This window comes from Euprymna scolopes, chromosome 16, assembly GCF_053919585.1.
Source record: "Euprymna scolopes isolate OS-2025 chromosome 16, ASM5391958v1, whole genome shotgun sequence".
Classification (NCBI taxonomy): Eukaryota; Metazoa; Mollusca; class Cephalopoda; order Sepiida; family Sepiolidae; genus Euprymna; species Euprymna scolopes.
Window position 1 is genome coordinate 121054720 of NC_136497.1, and position 20719 is coordinate 121075438.

Consider the following 20719-nt stretch of genomic DNA (forward strand, 5'->3'; position numbering starts at 1 on the left):
TGTACGATTTAAGTGAGAAGAGAGCAAGGAAAAATAAAAGAAAAGAGTTGGGGAGATAATAGATTGGAAAGACGAAAGAAAGATGAGCGCTGACAAGAAATGGAAGACGAATGAATAAATAAAATAAGAAAGAAAATAAGAAAGAAAATAAAGAACAAAAGAAAGTAAGAACGAAGGGAAAGAACGAAAGAAGACGGAAAGGAAGGAAAAAAGTATTGAATTGTTAAAAGACCGAACGAAAGAACAAAAATAAAGAAACAAACAGCAGAAGATTAAAATGGCTGCCAAATAAATCGAAATCAGTTATGGTGGATTTAATTTTGTAGTTAAACTACCAAGTTCCCCGGCATAGCCTGATCGTTAAATATGCTTAAATATAATATTTTAATTCATGTAGATTTCGTATTTATTATTAAACTAGCCTGAGAACCAGGCGTTGCCCAGGTGTTTGGAGGTGTGTGTTGAGAAGAAAAAGTGGTAGTAGCAGGCAGGCTCGAACCCGTACCGCGAAGGGGGAAAAGAACGTGAAAAAAAAACGTGAAGTCTTTGCTGTTGCGCCCATCGTCAAACCGAAAATGACGCCTGTTTAAGTTAAGGTTAGTCAATCAAAAAGAGGGGATGACTTTCAAAAATATCTGCAAAGAAAGCAACCCCATTCATGTAGAAAAGTACCCAGTTGAGGGTGAATAAATTAATGTTTTGAGCCAATTTTTCGATATTTGTCGTCCAAAAGGTCGAGCTTCAAAATGGTATGGATCTTGTGAGATTTCGTTGCCTCTATTGAAAGTTTTTGCGAGACATGCATACATACAGACATTTAAGCAGGCAGATGATACTTATATTATAGAAGATTATATTTGACCTAATATATAGCAATGATTTAAAAAGTTTGCAAAAAATAACTCGTTTACCACACCGAGATTCGAAAACCAAACATTTAGCTTACGATTTACTTTTTCCTTTTACGTTAATGACTGTACTATAAAGACATGTTGGCTACACAGCTAAAAATTAAAACATGAACAAATAGCTATTACATCACGCATGCATATTCGTTATGCCGTCGTTCAACCTTCACCTGGAAAATTTCATTTTCTTTATCATTTTCACTCTTTTGAACTGGTTTCCCCCGGCTAAAACCCAAATATAAAGTTTCACGTGGGTTCTAATACTCTATATATTAAGTTTCCTGTCTGTAGACCAAAAACTGACAGAGGAGTTTGGTAGGCAATGTTTAAAACAAATACATATACGCATACATAAATAGATAGAGAAAGAGAATTGTGCTTACTATGACCTTTTTACGCAAGTATTACTCAAGTATAAATCATGTAGAATATCTGCATTAATTTAATTGCAATTGATAATTAAGTAAAGAAGATTATTCTATAAGAAAACCGAAAAAAAAACTAATAAGGAATTAATTAAAATGGATGTTTAAAAGAATATGCAAATTAGGTAAATCATTTGCAGATGAATGCTATTCCATGCTCTTTATATAACAAAGTTGTATTTTCTTTTTAAATAAATAGAAAAAAAGGTGTTTAATATAAATATCGATGCACAAACAAATATATATATATATATATATATATATATATAGTAATTTATAAAATATATAAGGCGATTAAGCTACACTGAATATTCTGCGTTTCATCCAGTGTAGGATTCGTCAGGCTTATGCGCGGATTCTGTTGTTGTTTCTTGTTTTTATATATGTTGAGGATTTTTAGTCAGCCAATCAGCTTTCTAGTATCCACCGCGTCCCTTCCTATCAGCCAATGGGCATGCATTTTATCGAACAAAGGATCTGTTTTAGAGCTAGGTTAGTGGATTAAGGTAGACGTTTTCCTTCTTATATATATATATATATATATATATATATATATATATATATATATATATATAAATATACCTATGTGTACACACATACATGCACATATATAGACATATATATATACATATATGTGTGGTCGTTTATGTATATTTGTTTATTTAATTTATTTATTTGTTTGTTTTCTCTTGTTATTGTTAGTTTTAAAACTATCTTGTATCGCTATCTTAGAGTAAGTTTTATTTTGTGAACACAGTTGTTTGCTATTTCTCGTCTACAGTTTAATAGATTTTGGGGTTCTTATAAGTACAGTATAGCAAATTTTTCATGGAGGCATAATTTACATGGGTCGTCTAAATGTCTGCACGTGGTAGCTTGTCTTATTATTTTCCATTCGACTACCAGTTATATATATATATATATATATATATATATATATATATATATATATATATGTATATATATATATATATGTATATATATATATATATATATATAGAGAGAGAGAGAGAGAGGTGTAGATTATTTTTATATAAGAATTTATAAATGTCTTTTTATTTCATGCCATTGCAGTTTTTTAAATAAATATGAGATCAATAGTTCATAAAACAAAAGCATTCATAGTGAACGAGCTCATGCTACTCCTGTGGATTAACAAAAGGATTACGTTTTAAATTCCGTGCAGATTCCCGATTTCGACAAAAATATTCCCGAGTTCGGCATGATGAATTCTGAAGAAGGTCGAAATATACGTCCGTCGAAACGTTTTTTACAGTACTCTAAATAATGCAAATAATACGAACTAGTGGGACCAGTGGAAATTCCACAGGGGACTCATTCATATGCAATATATTGATTTGTAATTCTGTTTATGTTCAGCGTAAATGGAGACGCTTTGATATTATTGTACCTATTTACTATGCCTCCCCACGGGACAGAGCTAGACACCAGGGTCGTTTTTTAACGTGGAGAAAAGGAACAAAAATAAAAATTGTCTCAGTCGTGAAGGATTTCTCCGCCACTGACAGAGAACAAGAAATTGAAGTGCAGCATCTGAAGAACAGATACTACACTTTGAGGTATTTATTTGCTTCCACACTGAGCAAATTAAGCACAAGGCCGATTTTTAATGTGAGGAGTGAAGGGGAAATGGGAACCAACTCCCCGGGGAGTATGGGAGCTGGATAGTGACAATTGGTATGGAGGGTTGCCCCTACATTGACCAAGGTCTTATATGTGGGGTTGCCGGAACAGATGGTATTTATTTGCTCCCCCACTGAGCAAATTAGGCACAAGGCCGTTTTTAATGTGAGGTAAAAACCAGCTCCCCTAAAAGTAGGCAAAAAGGGGGCACTCTGGTTACCAAAAATAATAATTGTCCCAGTATAGAGGGTTTCCCCTCCATTGACTGGTACAAATTATCTTAAGTGCAGCATCTGCCGGAACAGATGGTATTTATTTGCTCCCCCACTGAGCAAATTAGGCACAAGGCCGTTTTTAATGTGAGGTAAAAACCAGCTCCCATAAAAGTAGGCAAAAAGGGGGCACTCTGGTTACCAAAAATAATAATTGTCCCAGTATAGAGGGTTTCCCCTCCATTGACTGGTACAAATTATCTTAAGTGCAGCATCTGCCGGAACAGATGGTATTTATTTGCTCCCCCACCAAGCAAATTAGGCACAAGGCCGTTTTTTAATGTGGAGAGAGAGGGAGGGGTAGGGAAAGGGGGATCCTGCTTCCAAGAGGTGGGAAATGGGAGCTGGATAGTAACTGTGGTCGTAGGGTGATCCCTACCTTGACCAAGTTCAGATATGTGGGTTTAGCCCCACATATGGTCTTTGCTAGTCATAGCTGGTCTTTGCTTGCAGCATCTGCCGGAACAGATGGTATTTATTTGCTCCCCCACCGAGCAAATTAGGCACAAGGCCAATTTTTAATGTAAGGAGTGAAGGGACGGGGAAGGGAAAAAGGGGGCCAGCTCCCGAGAGGTGGGAAATGGGAGCTGGTTAAAGGTCAGCTATATGGGGTATCCCCCACATCTGGTCTTTGCTTGCAGTATCTGCCGGAACAGATGGTATTTATTTGCTCCCCCACTGAGCAAATTAGGCACAAGGCCGATTTTTAATGTGAGGAGTGAAGGGAGGGGGAAGGGAAAAAGGGGACCAGCTCCCGAGAGGTGGGAATGGGAGCTGGTTAAAGGTCGGGCATGTGGGGTTGCCCCCACATCTGGTCTTTGCTAGTCATAGCTAGTCATAGCTTGCAGTATCTGCCGGAACAGATACTACACTTTGATCTTGACCAAAAGGCCAAGGATGGTATTTATTTGCTCCCCCACCGAGCAAATTAGGCACAAGGCCGATTTTTAAAGTGAGGAGTGAAGGGGAAATGGGGACCAACTCCCCGGGGAGTAGGGGAGCTGGATAGTGACAATTGGTATGAAGGGTTGCCCCTACATTGACCAAGGTCTTATATGTGGGGTCGCCCCCACATATGGTCTTTGCTTGCAGTATCTGCCGGAACAGATACTACACTTTGATCTTGACCAAAAGGCCAAGATGGTATTTATTTGCTCCCCCACCGAGCAAATTAGGCACAAGGCCAATTTTTAATGTGAGGAGTGAAGGGAAAATGGGGACCAGCTCCCGAGAGGTGGAAATGGGAGCTGGTTAAAGGTCAGGCATGTGGGGTTGCCCCCACATCTGGTCTTTGCTAGTCATAGCTAGTCATAGCTTGCAGTATCTGCCGGACAGATACTACACTTTGATCTTGACCAAACGGCCAAGGATGGTATTTATTTACTCCCCCACCGAGCAAATTAGGCACAAGGCCGATTTTTAATGTGAGGAGTGAAGGGGAAATGGGACCAACTCCCCGGGAAGTAGGGGAGCTGGATAGTGACAATTGGTATGAAGGGTTGCCCCTACATTGACCAAGGTCTTATATGTGGGGTCGCCCCCACATATGGTCTTTGCTTGCAGTATCTGCCGGAACAGATGCTACACTTGGATCTTGACCATTATTGTAGCTCCTTGGTTAAAACTGCAAAAGAATTTTCCCAAGCTAGCAGGGACGGCCGGCGTAATCAGATCTTAAAATACAATTAAATATATTTTTCTTGCATATTTAGTATATATTATTATAGAGTTAATTTTTGATCGATTTTTGTTATATTATAAAGTTGCGATTTCAAAAGTAAAAATATATTTATATGACTTGGGTTCATCAGCTGGAAAGTGAAACCGAATTCCAAACTTATGAATAAATAAATATATATATATATATATATATATATATATATATATATATATATATATATATATATGAAGAATTATTGATAAAATTATTTATAAAAAAAATAGATTACTGAGGTGCCTTCAGCTGAATCGAAACCGAAACCAAGACTTTTCAAGAATTTTTGATAAAATAGTTTTTTTTTAATAAATTATTGTGATGCCATTAGCTATAATCGAAACCGAAACCAAAACTTATGATTAATTCGTGGTAAATTATTTATAAGAAATAGATGACTTAAGTGCCATCAGCTATAATCCAAACCGAAACCAAACTTATGAAGAATTCTTGGTGAAATTATTTATGAAAAGAAATGGAATTACATAACAATTAAAAGACCCGGATATAAGCGTGAAACTGAAAATAACACACACTATCGTATTAATATATAGATATTTTTAAAACAAGCAAAGAGACCCGACGTTGTTCGGGATTGAGTAAGGATCATCAAATGTTCTCGACTACAATACATTTAATATTATCGAAATCGGTGAAATCGCATATTTGTTTTATAATCAAATCGAATGACTGACTGCTCTAGTTAGGGACAACCCTGCAGTTTATTAGGAGGACGCTTCACATGTCACATCGCACTCACTTAATCCACAATACAGTGTAGTCTACAGTACACTGTTTATATTTACTGTTGATTTTATACGTGTAGCCTTTCTGCTTGTGAAAATACACTTGTGATATTTGGTTGTATGAAAATATCAACATTGCTCAAAATCGAACCTTCTTCTTGAATCTGATTTTTTTTTCGATTACCAATTTCCGATACATGTTGGACGCATTCCAATTCAAAATTTACGTAAGAACACTCACAGCCGTTTCAGAATTAATAAGGAACTAATTCACATGCACGCACGCACATAGACACAGACAAAGTTCCTTTATATAATAGAAGAGATATTAGCGAAAATGATTGGGAAAGATCAATAACATCTGCAAATCAATAAGTCAGCGTCAAATTTGCCAAGAAGTTTTTACGATCAATGTACTCAACTGACCCCATCCGTTGCAACGAATTCCAGTTGCGCATTCCATCAAATGTCCAATTTTCTGTTTGAGTAACACGATGCCGTCGTTTCCATGTCCTTTCTTATCGAAACGGATTTTGTAGTTCCCAAATAAGAATCAGCTGTCGATGAGCAAGCTTTCTCGCCATCAACGAACACCTGCGCAACGATTCGATCTCACAATCCATCGCTTTGTACACCTCAAATCATTGCCGGTAGCTTCCACATCAATTCTAACTGGAGACTGAATGAGTTACCTTTGTGACATCTCGTTTATCGATATGTGCAGTCGCTGTCAAGATTCGCTCGGCCAGCCATTTTATAGGATAATTGCATAAAAAAAGATTTTACCGATTGGCGATATTTTATTTGCCTCTCTACGAGGGCAATTTGAGACACACGGTTGATTTTATGGAGGGAAATCTAACAACCCTAAAAAAAAAGATAATATGAATGGAAATAAAATTAAAAATATCTTTGGTAGAAAGATTTCTCCTTAACGGATAGTGATCGATAAAAAGAACAGTGCGGCATTAGAACAGATACTACACTTTGATTCTAGCCAAAATGGCAAAGTTTTTAAGTGAGTCAGACATTTGTATACAACAATCATGTTTCATAATTATCTGGAATGTACGATGAGTCTTCCTTAGTGGTGGTTATTCATTGAAACATTGAAAACAACAAGGTTTCAACGGTTGCATACGGTGTCGGGGAAAGATAGGTCTCTCTGTTTTATTTTACTTCATTCGGACTTCTAAGAAATCAAGGGGCCTTCTTCCTTTTGATTTTTATATGAGATACATAAATAATCAAATGTTCCATTAAATTTCATTTTTTTTTTATCTATAATAGATTTTTTAAATTTTATATTGGAATCGTTTCTGATGAAGCTTAATTATTTCTGTATTCATTTTTTTTTTTTTCGGATTGATATCATCATTTTCATAATTGTTGTTTTATCAGGTTTCGGTCAACTATTCCTCTGGTCTACTTCAGGTAAGAAACCGAGACAGCATTTCTATAATGAGTCTTGTAACTGCCTTCCATAGATGTCGTCTCATCACATTTTCGGATAATTAATCCTGACATGCTTGTGTAGAATTTAAACCGTTATCTTCAGACCATGCTCAACTGGAATCGTAAAAACTCAACGCTTCTATCCACTGCGCCACAGGCCTTGAAGAGCGATCAAGATTAGATTTTATGGTCTAATACATCCAAAAAATAAAAATAAAATAGAAAAAATAAAACAAAAATTTAAAAATACTGAAAAGAATTATAGATAAATAATAATAATAATAATAATAATGATAATGATAATGATAATGATAATAATAATAATGATGATAATAATAATAATAATAATAATAATCGTGGACTTTGCAGTCCCAGCTGACCACAGGGTGAGTATGAAAGAAAAGCAGAAACGAAGCAAATACACAGAGCTAGCCAGAGAGTTAAAAGGGATTTGGATGATGAAGAAAAACCAAATAGTACCGATAATAGTAGGAGCACTAGGAACAATCCCGAAAAACTTCGAAAAAAGAATGTCAGAAATTGGAATCAGAGGAATAACGGCAAAAGTACAACGACTAACGATAATGAAAGCGACTGAAATATTAAGGGAACCCCTTGAATGCGGAGAATAATACAAGACAATATAACGAATAAGCGTTACAGGGAATGAAGAACACCGAAACTGCATATTTACAAGTTCTACACCCCCCCATCATGCACTCCCCCCATTGTTTTATCACCGATCCTCCCCCCCAAAAAAAAATGATACCAAAGGGCCGAGAAGGGTGAATAAGGACTGAAAGACCGAGGAGCGAGCGCTAACCAGACTTCGGCTGGACAAGCGCAAAGAGAACTGGGACCTTGGGGAGGCTGAGTGCCACTCGAATTCCAGCATAAACCAATGGCCACTACCAGCGAGAAATCAATGGTAAGCGGCGGTTGCGATGATGCAAATTCATTTGTAAATGCTATCGAAGGAGGTGGAGAGGTCTGGATGTCTGGGGAAACTTGTTGTCACTCAGATTCCAGAGAATACCACAGGTGTCCAATCAGATCGTTTGTTGACTTGTGTGAAAGCTCCATGTGAGCCAATAATAATAATATTTAAAATATTTTGGAAATAAGGTCAGAAGATGAGTTGACTAGAAACGCAGAGAAAGAACAACTATGAACATGAGAATAACAATTCGGAAAAAAAAATGAATGCTGGTGTTTATTTCTCAAAACGCTTAGTAAAGAAGTTAAAAATATTGTTTCTCTCACCCCAATAGATCATTTTATAATGTCAGTATATCTTTGTTTTATCTCTTAATCCTGCTGAATCTCGGACAAGAATAAATCTAATCTGCAGTTTGGTAAAGTATTCAATTTCGTGCTATTACTTGAGATAGCAACACGAAGAAGGTGCCCCATTCCTTCTAAAAGCCAGTGTGGGTTAGCCATAGCCAGATCTTATTTGGACTGCAAATACTGATGATTTTATATATTTAGTCAGGATTTACTTGTTGAGAAAGGTTCTGACAAACCCCTGTACTGAAAAACTTAGACACTCGAGATGAGCATCTCATAGGCATGATCCAAATACACAAAACAATGAGAAAGAAGCAACTTCATTACTCTTACCATTCATTTCTTTGCGGCTCACGTCAGGTTTGGCATAGAGATTCTTGTCTTCGCATAGACCACGAAGAAAACCAGAGGACGATGGATCCTTATGCCAACTCTTCCTAGAATTTCAGCAGATACCTGTCATCCACGCAATACCCCCCCACCGCCGCGTAATCACTTCAGTTTCCACTATGAGGAATAGTTTAATTTCGGGGAGGGAGCTAGAGCCGATGATGATTGGTATTTTTGTTGTTGTTGTTGTTGTTGTTGTTGTTGTTAATTGTCATGGCAATAAAAGATTAACGAAAGAAAAGTAAATTTCACATTTTTGTTTATACTAGCAGGTCGCCTGACGTTGCCTGCTCATAAAATACGCATAAATGTTATATTTTAATTATTGCAGATTTCGTATCTCTACAATTATATAAATGCAACTTTGTCTCTGCTTGTGAGTTCGTTCCGTATAGACTCGGAAACAGCTGAACAGATTTTCTTTAAAATGTACAGAACTTTAGTGTATAAGTCTGGGAGTGATCTTAGTTAAGTTTTGTCGCTGAATAACCCGGATAATTACCGATAATCGATATTTTATTTTTGTACCCTCGTTAATTACCGATAATCGATATTTTTTATTTATATTTTATTTTTACCGTTATTTTCATTTATCTATTATCGGCCATTTTTCCATGTCGTAGCTTAGCAACAACGACAGAACAATGCGCCGTGAAAATTCTACTGCGAGTAAGTTTTTTTTTTATTTTTATTTTATTTTCTTCTTTTGCATGAAGTGGTCTGTAGGTTCAAACCCCGCACGTAAATTTCTTCATTTTTTTTTTCGTTAACTGGAAAGACGTTTATATATTAAAAAAAATATAAAAGAAACATAAGGTTCTCTAGAGTGCAATGTACAATAACATATATTTTGGGTTAAGTTACTGCATGGGGGCATGTGATGTTTACTCCTTAGCAATTTCACGGATTTCGATAACAATAAAAATACAGGAGCGTGTGATACTTGCTGCTCATTATTCAATCCTGGGCAACGTCGGGTCTCCTTGCTAGTTTATTATAAAGAGAAATGGTGTAGGTATTCAAAGAAACGTTAAATTCATTGGATAAAATTGAGTTAGAAAATAAACGGCAAGAAACTGAGACAGGTGTATGCGAGTATTATATTTTTTTCTCAACAGATCACTTCTTGAAAGTAAAAAAAAAAATACTCGCGTTGAGATGAAAACCAAAACTTAAAGATAGTGATGCAAGTTCGAAAACCATTAGCCCAGCTTGATATAATCTTTAGAACGTGTTGTGCACCGTACCTTTTCTTAAGGGAACTTTCAGGTTTCACGACCGCGCATGCGCAGTCGTAGAACAGTTGACAAATCCAATGACCGTCAAGTAGAAACTCTTTCTTTTTTTATTTTGGTCTCTTAGCTACCCTTTTTTCCGGGTGAAAACTGATTAAAAAGTTTTCTATCCGTCTCAATACACTGGATACCAAATAAATCAAAAGTCTGCAAATCAAAAATTCGTTGATTATATAGGTTGAGAAGCGTCCTCCGAAACACACACACACACACGCACACACACACACACACACACACACACACACACGCGCGCGCGCGCGCATATTCTCACGTTTATAGATGCATATGTTAGTCATGACAAAGATTTGGTGTCTTCCTTTATTGGAAACTACGTCAAAAGATATGACGTCACGTTGCAAAGTCTTATCCAATATAATTTCGTTATGAATTATTTACAAGAAGTATAAAATTACGTCTTCTGTTTAAAATTTTTCTTTCTTTAATCATCTCTCCGTATATATAAAGGCACTTTGTCTGTGTATATGTATCTGTGTGCATGTGGGTTTTAGTTCGTTCCCTATAGACTCTTAAACGGCCAATATTTTTGAACTGTTATACAAATGTACTACATGTGTTTGTGAGTGTTCTTAGATAAGGCTTGTATCGGAATACCTCTGATAAGTATAGAAAAACGATACGCGAACAAATTTGATTAAAGAAGGAATAGTTCTACTATGACCAAAATTAATACTTTTATACAAATTAATACCCTTATAAGGGTATAGTGTTATACCCTTACACAAATGAATACCCTTATAAGGGTATAGCGTTATACCCTTATACAAGTGTATCTGAGAAGTTTTAAGAAAGGACCAGCGTATAAAATTAACATTAGGTTCTTTAATATTACAGAAGCGCGTTTAGAATTAATGTTTCTGTTTATAGCACAATTTAACGATTATTCTTGATTTTGCATTTTAAACTTTTATTAAACTGTTTTATATAAAATAATATATAAAATCAACAGTAAGTTCTCTATAATGTCAAATAAGACAGTAATATATTGTAAACCGGGTCAATCCGTGTAGGTGTGTGAAGCTTCCCTCCCGGTGCACAGTGCTGGGTCCCCGACTAGAGCAAGCAATCAATTGGTTTCATTGAAAAATAGGTGTTTTCACCAATTGCGATGATGATAAGATTAATGGAAATATGTAATATTCGTTGATCCGGGCAACGTCGGGCCGCCTTGCTAACTATTGATAATGCGGTATATTTTGATAAAGGTATTAAGTAATTAATAATACGTTTTAATAATTAATAAGTAATTAATAATACGTTTTAATAATTAATAAGTAATTAATAATACGTTTTAATAATTAATAAGTAATTAATAATACGTTTTTATAATTAATAAGTAATTAATAATACGTTTTAGTGTTGGCAATGTTGAAGGTTTTATCCTAACATTCTCTGTTATATTCTCGCTACATGATTGAGAACAGAATCAACACACAGAGCAACAGTTTAGTTGTATAAACACGTGTGACTTCGCGGATTATTTTTATTTACTTCCTTTCCAGCAGATTAGACACAAGGTCAAATGTGGGCTTGATGTAACGAACGAACTGGGTTCGAACTTGGGACGACCACTTTTTAATCAATGTCCTTATAATATAGTACTTGCTAAAGTACTGTGGTTGTCTTTTTCTAGCAAGGAGGATGTGCCATTCCCTAACACACAGAGACTGATATTCTCAAATGGATATCCAAAAATCGTTAATATCGATAAAAAAAGTCGTATATTAATTAAAAATAAAATCTATATATAAATAGGATAGTGTGTGTGTGTGTGTGTTATTTATTTTGTGTGTCACGCTTACATCCGACTAACTGTCGTTTTATTCTTATGGGCTTCCATTTTTTGTAATCAATTATTTTAACCATAATTTTTCATGAGTTTTGTTTTCGGTTTCGATTATAGCTGATGACACTCAAGTCATGTAATTTTTTTATAAATAATTTATCAAGAATTCTTCATAAGTTTTGGTGTTGGTTTCGATTATAACTGATAGTCATCTACATTTTTTATAAATAATTTCATCAAAATTCTTCATAAGTATTCGTTGTGGTTTCGATTATATATGAAGGAATTCAAGTTATATATATATATATATATATATATATATATATATATATATATATATATATGTGTGTGTGTGTGTGTGTGTGTGTGTGTTAAGTTTGCAAATAACGTATAAGGCAATACAAATGAAGACTCAACAAACAAAGGTAAATCAATAAGAAGTGTATTAGGGAAAAGTATATTTACAGTATATTTACATAATGGTTGTCATGTAAGAGAGTCTTGGCTGGAGAACATATCTGCTCTCGGCTCGGCCTTCGATGGCTTCTGGTTAACACCCACTCAGACTAACCGATTCTTGTTATTTATGTGTAATATTATCCACATATGTAAATGAGTGGGTGCCACCACAGCAATATATATATATATATATATATATATATATATATATATATATAAATTTTGGTTTCGGTTACGGTTTCGATTCAAGCATATGCACCCAAATCATATAGGTATATATTTTTTTTATTTTTGAAATCACAACTTTATAAGATATAAAAATCGCTAGAACATAGTAATATATACGACATCTGCCAGAATTAAAATATAATATTTAAGCGTACTTTACGACTGGTCTACGCCGGGTGTCCCTGCTAGCATAGATAAACGCCTTTGCAGTTTTAACGAAAGAGCTACAATAATATCAAACCGTCTCCATTTACGCTGAACATCTACGGAATGCCAACATCAATATATTACATATGAACGAGTCCTCTGTGGAATTTCCACGAGTCCTGCTAGTCAAAATTATCAACTTAAGACGTCTTTTGGCAGAATAAGAACAACTTACTTCAGCAGTTAAAAATTCAGTTTATAAAATTCTCTATTTTGGCATAAAGTTTCTTGATTGCGACAAGCCACACCTGAAGAAACTTGGATGTTGTATCAGTCGAATATTTGTGAGTATATTGCCAAAGAGAGAGTAGTTGTCCGAAAAATACAAATAATCAATTAATTTCTAGCAAACATAGGAGTAACGTTTATGGAATAGAATAGAGTACTATTGCCATATCTGCTCAGTGCGTCCTATCCTGCCTCGATAGAATTTAAAATCGGCTTCGAACGTCCTGATGCCCCTTCCCCACAACCTCTTTCTTGCAGAAGAGATATTGCGAGCGTGTTTCTGTTCTATCGTAATTTCCAAGACGAATGCTCGTCTGGGCTCCAAACTATCACAAAAACACTCGACTAGCTGAAACCACTATCAATAATTTTCCATCACTCTCTATCGGAGCCTAAACTTAAACCTGGATTGCATGAACAAAGGTTCTTTCTTAGAACTGCACGCTTGTGGAACTCTGTACCGTTAGCTAGCTTCTCTGCCGACTACAATATGGTTGCTTTCAAGTCCAATGTATATGAGCTCTTGTTGATTTGACCCTTAAAATAATCAAATTCTACTCAATTTAAAATTAACCACACTATCACCTTACATTCATTATCTCTTATCCTCAAGTGGTTTTGCACTTTTTAATGGTAATCCAATGCCGTATCTCTGCTATTGGCGCACGTTCATGACAGGGAATGTTTTTAGAGTCTAACATAGTTAATATCTGCAACAGACGGATAAAACTCTTAATACATTAGTACAGTTATTCCAATAATTCAATTTGCATCCATTCGAGCGGATTAGAAAAATGGAGTCATTATTTTGGAACATTATTTTTTTACATCTTTACATAGGTAGAATAAGCATTTCTACGGCGTAAGTAATGGTTTTTCATATAAGAATTTCTTTCGCTGATCGGTCGTGAGGGTAAATAAATAAATAATCTATCTTATTTTCAAGCTGAAAATACACCCTGATTACACAAAAGATAGTAAATATTTTTAAATATGACAGTATAATTCATGCAGATTGCGTATTTATTTTCATAGAGATAATTCCTATTCGAAGATTATATAAAACATTATATATAGTAGTGGGATAAAAACTGTGTGTGTGTGTGTGTGTGTGTGTGTGTGTGTGTGTTTGTGTGTGTGTGTGTGTGTGTGTGTAGAATCAAAATGAAAATATATAACTCTCCGCCCCAATTCGTTAACTTCTGATCAACGCCCACACACACACACTCACACACACACACACACACACACACACACACACACACACATATATATCACTTGTAATCCCTGTTTTGAGAGATGGAATTACTCGATCGTAGAAGACAAGATTCAAGCAAGCAATCCAATCAAGTCATCAAAGTTCACAGAGTTATAAATATATATATATATATATATATATATATATATATATATATATATATACATTCCTTCGTTTATACAAAAACCCACAAAAATACGCAAACCCAGACATAAATAATATTTTATAAGTTTATTTATACAAACATTATTGGCTACATATATTCGTAATGTTTCAGATGTTATTTTTTTCGAAATCCAGCTTCTCCACTCATAGTACTAAAAAAGCGGATGATAGAATCCTTTTTACGAATCTTTATTGTCACCTCTTGGTATTCTCGTTGATGCTGAAGAAGTTCATGTGGGTACATGTACCCCCTATATGCGAGTGTTTTGATTGTCAAGTTAGTCATTTACGTGGAAAGTCCCCTCATCGCTAATGTAAGACATATCCCTATGTCTGTTTTATGCTTACGGACTTTGGTTTATTGTTGTTGGATGGATTCTGTGCACTTTGTAGATATGATTCCCGTAAGATTTTAAAATATTGTTAATTTTATTTAATCACTTTCAATAAGATTGTCTTATATTATATAAAACAGCATAAAGGATGATTATCTCCCTTTGATCATTTCCTAGCCAAATACAATTATCTCCCTTTATTTTTTTAAATCTATTATTTAATTTAAATTAGGCGTTACTAGCCGTATTCTAGCCGTTAAAATATTCCCTTGGCGTTCATTTTGAACATTCATCCTTTCAAGCATTTATAAGGTACATTCAACATCCTAATGCATGCTTTGACGATAATTACGATTTTCAAAAGGCGAAGCATTAGAAAGTATATATATATATATATATATATATATATATATATATATATATATATATATATATTTGTTAAATTTTCTAAAACACACCTTATTATAACCTTATATTTAAAACAAATTAAGCTTTATAATTTTATTCTAATTTTTATTCTCAACTTATCTTACTTTGTTTATCAACATCAATAAGTAACGATTTTCCTTTATATTTTAATATTTTCCACATACATATGCTTTACTTTTAAAATGCTACGTCTATTTATGGTGTCTTTTATTAAAAAGAAAAAACGCCCAATATTTTTTTGCTGATGAGGAGACTTTGTTTCAAAAAAGAACTACATGTAAAAATTATTGTCCATGACTTAATGTCTATCTCAATAAAAACATCGTTTCCGAAACGATCGAACAGTTTATTGGATTTGTTCTGTTCCTTCTTATGAAACAGATTTTTAATTTGAATTTGAATTTGAATTATAAATTATCAATCATCTTCCTAAATATTAAAGTAGCTCATGGATATTGGCTTAGCGAGCTTGTTATATATCTGAACTACAACGAGCACGTTTCTTTTCTTGTATTTTAATTAAATTAGTGATTTTACTATCTCATTTAAATACACTCTGCTCTTTAGACTGCTGTTCTAACCCCTTTAAATTATATATATATATATATATATATATAGTAAGTTATAAAATATATGGCAATTAAGCTACACAGAACATTTCGCGTTTCATCTACGCTAGGATTCATCAGGCTTATAAGCTTATAAGCCTGATGAATCCTAGAGTGTATCTACCTACGTATTGAGCTCTGTAAATACTTAAAGTTTACGCATAAATTTATACTTTCGCATATTAATGTATGTGATTAAATAAAGTAATCATATATATATATATATATATATATATATATATATATATATATGTGGGGGGGGGAGGTGTGTGAGTTCGGAGTGCTTCTATTCTTAAGTTAAGATGCTTGAATGATATTTTTTTTACTTGTTTCCTTTTTATTGTTATTAAGTAACAGTTTCCTACACTTACCTATTGTTACGCCATCAGACATTGCAGCTGTTGGAAGTTAATGAGCCAATATGAAAACGCGAGTCGTTATTTAACTTTTGTAGACTTGAAAAGAATTCGAAACGATCATCTTTAAAGATTGCCTCTCGCGCCTTTTGCGGTTCTGCGATGTTAAGTCTATTTGCTCTTCCACTCTTTTAGGCACAAATTGTATTTCAGTAAAAGCTTAGCATTTCTCGCATTCCAATAGAAAAGCACTATTGTCTATCTATACGTTTGCATCTCTCTCTCTCTCTCTCTCTATATATATATATATATATATATATATATATATATATATACACACACTCATATATATAGATAGATATATAGATATAGTATGCTATAAAATATATATGGCAATTAAGCTACACTAAATATTCTGCGTTTATGCTTAAGCCTGATGAATCCTAGAGTGGATGAAACTCGGAATATTCTATGTAGCTTAATTGCCATGTATATTTTATAACTTACCACCTCACTCTACCTACGTATTGATCACTGTTGAAGTAAATACTTAAAGTTTACGCATAAATTTATACTTTCGTATATTAATTATTGTGATTAAATGAAGTAGTCATATATATATATATCTATATATATATATATATATATATATATATATATATATATATATATGAATACATATATGTATATGTATATATATATTATTACATTTCATTATTTTCATTTTCATTTAATTTTAATTTCAATTTTATTTTATCTAATTTTATTTAATTTTATTTAATTTGATTTATTTAATTTTATATGTCTGTCTACGGATATCTTTTGGTTTTTATAAACAAATTGATTGAAAACTTGAACTGAATTTTGAAACCGAAAAAATACCGGTTGATAAAATCAAAGATTTGCCGGATATCCAATCAAACTAAAAAACAACTGTGGAAATATGTATATATTGGATTGTTACGAGATTTCCGGGAGTTATTACAATAGGCGTTTGATCTTTTTACCTGCTGATTACCAAGAGTATCTATTACATGATTTTGCATACACTTTCGATTTGAAGTTCAATATCTTTTTTTTTTTTCTTTTGCTGCATCAATATCCAGTTTTCCCTTATTCTATGTAGCTAAAATGATTTAAAAACTTTTAAAACATTTAATCTCATTTGCTATGTTTATTACTTTTAGCAAATTAGGTGCAAACTTTTATAATATTTGCTAACATTTTTCCTCCAAGGAGATGTATAAACATCGAAAACTCATGGGTCAAGAGAAATGCATTTTACTATACTGTATTCTTTGTCTTGCATACAATCAAATTTCTATATCATAAATTTTCAAATCACAAGTTTTAAATTCCTAAATTATGATATATATATATATATATATATATATATATATATATATATATATATATATATATATATAGTCCTTGTCCGCGAGCAGTCGATGGCAAGTTGCTGTTACAATGACACAAATTCATTTACAAAGATTATCGAGATGGTTTCATTGCCTGGTTTGAATCTCCCGACCGACTGTAATAGTAACTTCCTAAACTAATGATTCTCGAAACGATGGAACTCTAGTTTCTGTAGGTATTAAAACACACACACACACACACACACACACACACACATATATATATATATATATATATATATATATATATATATATGTATGAGGAACTTTGTCTCCATATGTGTGATTTCTTTTCCTATGGACTCGAAAACGACTGTGCCGCAGTTTGTGACATTTTATGCTTTATGTGCTTGGCAGTATTCTTAGGTCTTGTATCGGAATATCTTCGATAAGCATTGATAATTGAAATAATCCGATCAAAGAAGGAACGGAAGATTTTGACGACAGTTAATATCTTACACAGTCTAACATCACATGAGATCTTTGTAACCGCACAAGCAGAAATGTCCGACATATAAAATCAACAGTAATTTCTCTGTGATATGATAGGTCGCATTGAATGTTTTTTTGTTTATAGCACAATTTAACCATGACATTTGACATTTTAATTTTAAACCACAATTCAAGCCATTATCACCGAACAAGCAGTAAGATCAGGCATATAAAATCAAGAGTAAGTCCTTTAGTATGACAGGTGCTCGTTGGAAATGAATATTCCTGTTTAGAGAAAAACTAAAGCATTATAGTTGATTTGTATATTTTAAACTTTTATTCAAGCCATTGCATAACTAAAATAATTTAATTAAATCAACAGTAGGTTCTCTACAGTGCAATGTAAACTACAATGCATTGTAGACTTAGGTACTGCGGGCTAACATGTGAAGCTTCCTTTTCGGTGCATCTCGAAGGGTTTTCTAAGTAGTGATAGCAATCAATCGATTTGATTAGAAAATTTGGCAATTTTATTGATTTCGATTATAATAAAAAAAAATATAGGACTATCGTTGATCATCTTTCAATCCTGCCTAACGTCGGGTCCCCCTTGCTAGTTTATATATATATATATATATATATATATATATATATACTTTTCGTTGTCATCAACACCTTGTCTTGAAGTCTTTATTTTGAACACACAGTGTATATATATATATATATATATATATATATATATATATATATATATATATATATATATATATTAGAGAAGAGGAAAAATAACAGCAACAAAAAGAAAAGAGGGTGGAAGTGATAGGAAAGGGAGCGTGATCTGGCACCATGTGAATGACAATGTAATGGCTCGAATGATTCATTGGGCCCTGTGCGCATACTATGACTTTGAAAGATCAAAAACGTGGTAAGGCCGTATCCCATAAGAATACATCGAAAACTGCACAACCCTGTGGGATGCAATGAGTCAACATGGTCAGCAAATTACCAATCGAAAACCTAACAGAGTAATAGTGAACAGAAAGCAAAAAGCAAAAAAGAAAACATGACTGATAATTAACGTTGCATGTCTTGGCTTAAATGGAGTATAAGAGGAAGAAAAGGAAACAAGAGAACAAAAATGGCGAATGCAAGTGGGAATATGAAGTCTGTTAGCAAGAGATAAAATGGATTCAATGCAACTGATTAATTCAACAAAAAATACAAATGCCTCAAATTGAGCATTAAATAAATGACGAAAAATATATCTCTGTGTACGAATACAAACAGGCACACACACACACACACACACACATACATACACACACACAAAAACAAGCACACATATATATACATAAGTATATACAGTAAGGTATATATATACATATATATATATATATATAAAGTGAACGTGTTTGTGTGTCTGTGTGACTGTCTGTCTGTCTGTGTACATTTCCCTACGCAATAACTCTGTCAATTTTAAGTCTACAGACTCGAAATTTGATATACAGGGTACTGAGATTTAGGAAAATCGATGTGATCGGGTTTCGGCCATAAATTTGTCTGTTAAGGGGTCCAAGTTCAAGGATTTTACCTTTGAGAACTCTACCAAACTCCTCCAACAACTTTGGGTCTAAACACTTGAAATTTTAGATATAAATTCTTGGACATGGATCTAACTAAATAACTTGATTTGATTCCAAACCAATGAAAGTTAAAGGGTCATAAGAGAGGTCAAATTTTAAAAAACTTGACGGTTTTTTTTTGTTTTGTTTTTTGCTCAGCATATACCCTCAAACACTCGGGCAACGCCCGGCACCCATGCTAGTATATATATAAAAGTGAACGTGTCTGTGTGTGTGTTTGTGTGTGTACATTTTCCAACGCAATAACTCTGTCAATTTTTAGTCTACAGACTCGAAATTTAATATACAGGGTACTGAGATTAAGGAAAATCTTTGTGATCTGTTTTCGGCCAGAAATTTGACTGCTAGAGGGTCAAAGTTCAATGCTTTGACCTTTGATAACTCTACCAAACTCCTCCGCCAATTTTGGATATAAGTAATTTAATTTTAGATATAGGTTCTTGGACAGGGATCTAACTTGATAACTTGATTTGAGCTCAAAACAATGAAAGTGCAGGGGTCATAATAGGGGTTAAAGTTTTTTTTTTATTATTTACCTCTGCGGTCTCTACCAAATTACTCAAACAATTTCTGGTCTAAACATTTGGAATTTGGCATAAAAGTTATTCAGATATAGGCAATCTTGTTAATCGGTTTGAGTCGAAAAGTCTTAGTTACCAATATATATGTATGTATGTATGTTTGCACGTCTGCCTAAAACTTTCAACAGAAACGACGGATTTTATCAAAATCAGTATAATTTTGAAGTTTGACAAATATCGAAAAATTGGCTAAAAACATTAACACCTTCACCTTTAACAGGGCACTTTTATACAGAGGGTGTCACTTTTTTCGTCGATATTTTTGAAAGTCATCTTATCCTTTCGATTGGCTAGCCTTAATTTAAATCTACGTCACTTCCTTTTTGGTGGAGGTCGTAACAGCAAAGACGTCAGGGGTTTCCCCGTTCTCTTCCTCCTTCGCAGTACAGGTTCGAGCCTGCCTTCCTACTACCACTTTTTTTTTTGTTC

The 20719-nt window shown here is 33.8% G+C and overlaps 1 pseudogene; it reads right to left on the minus strand.

Annotated features, from left to right (window-relative positions):
- Positions 1–4271: 4271 nt before the first annotated feature.
- On the minus strand, positions 4272–4396 carry LOC145296557 (U2 spliceosomal RNA; annotated as a pseudogene).
- Between the last annotated feature and the right edge of the window lie 16323 nt (positions 4397–20719).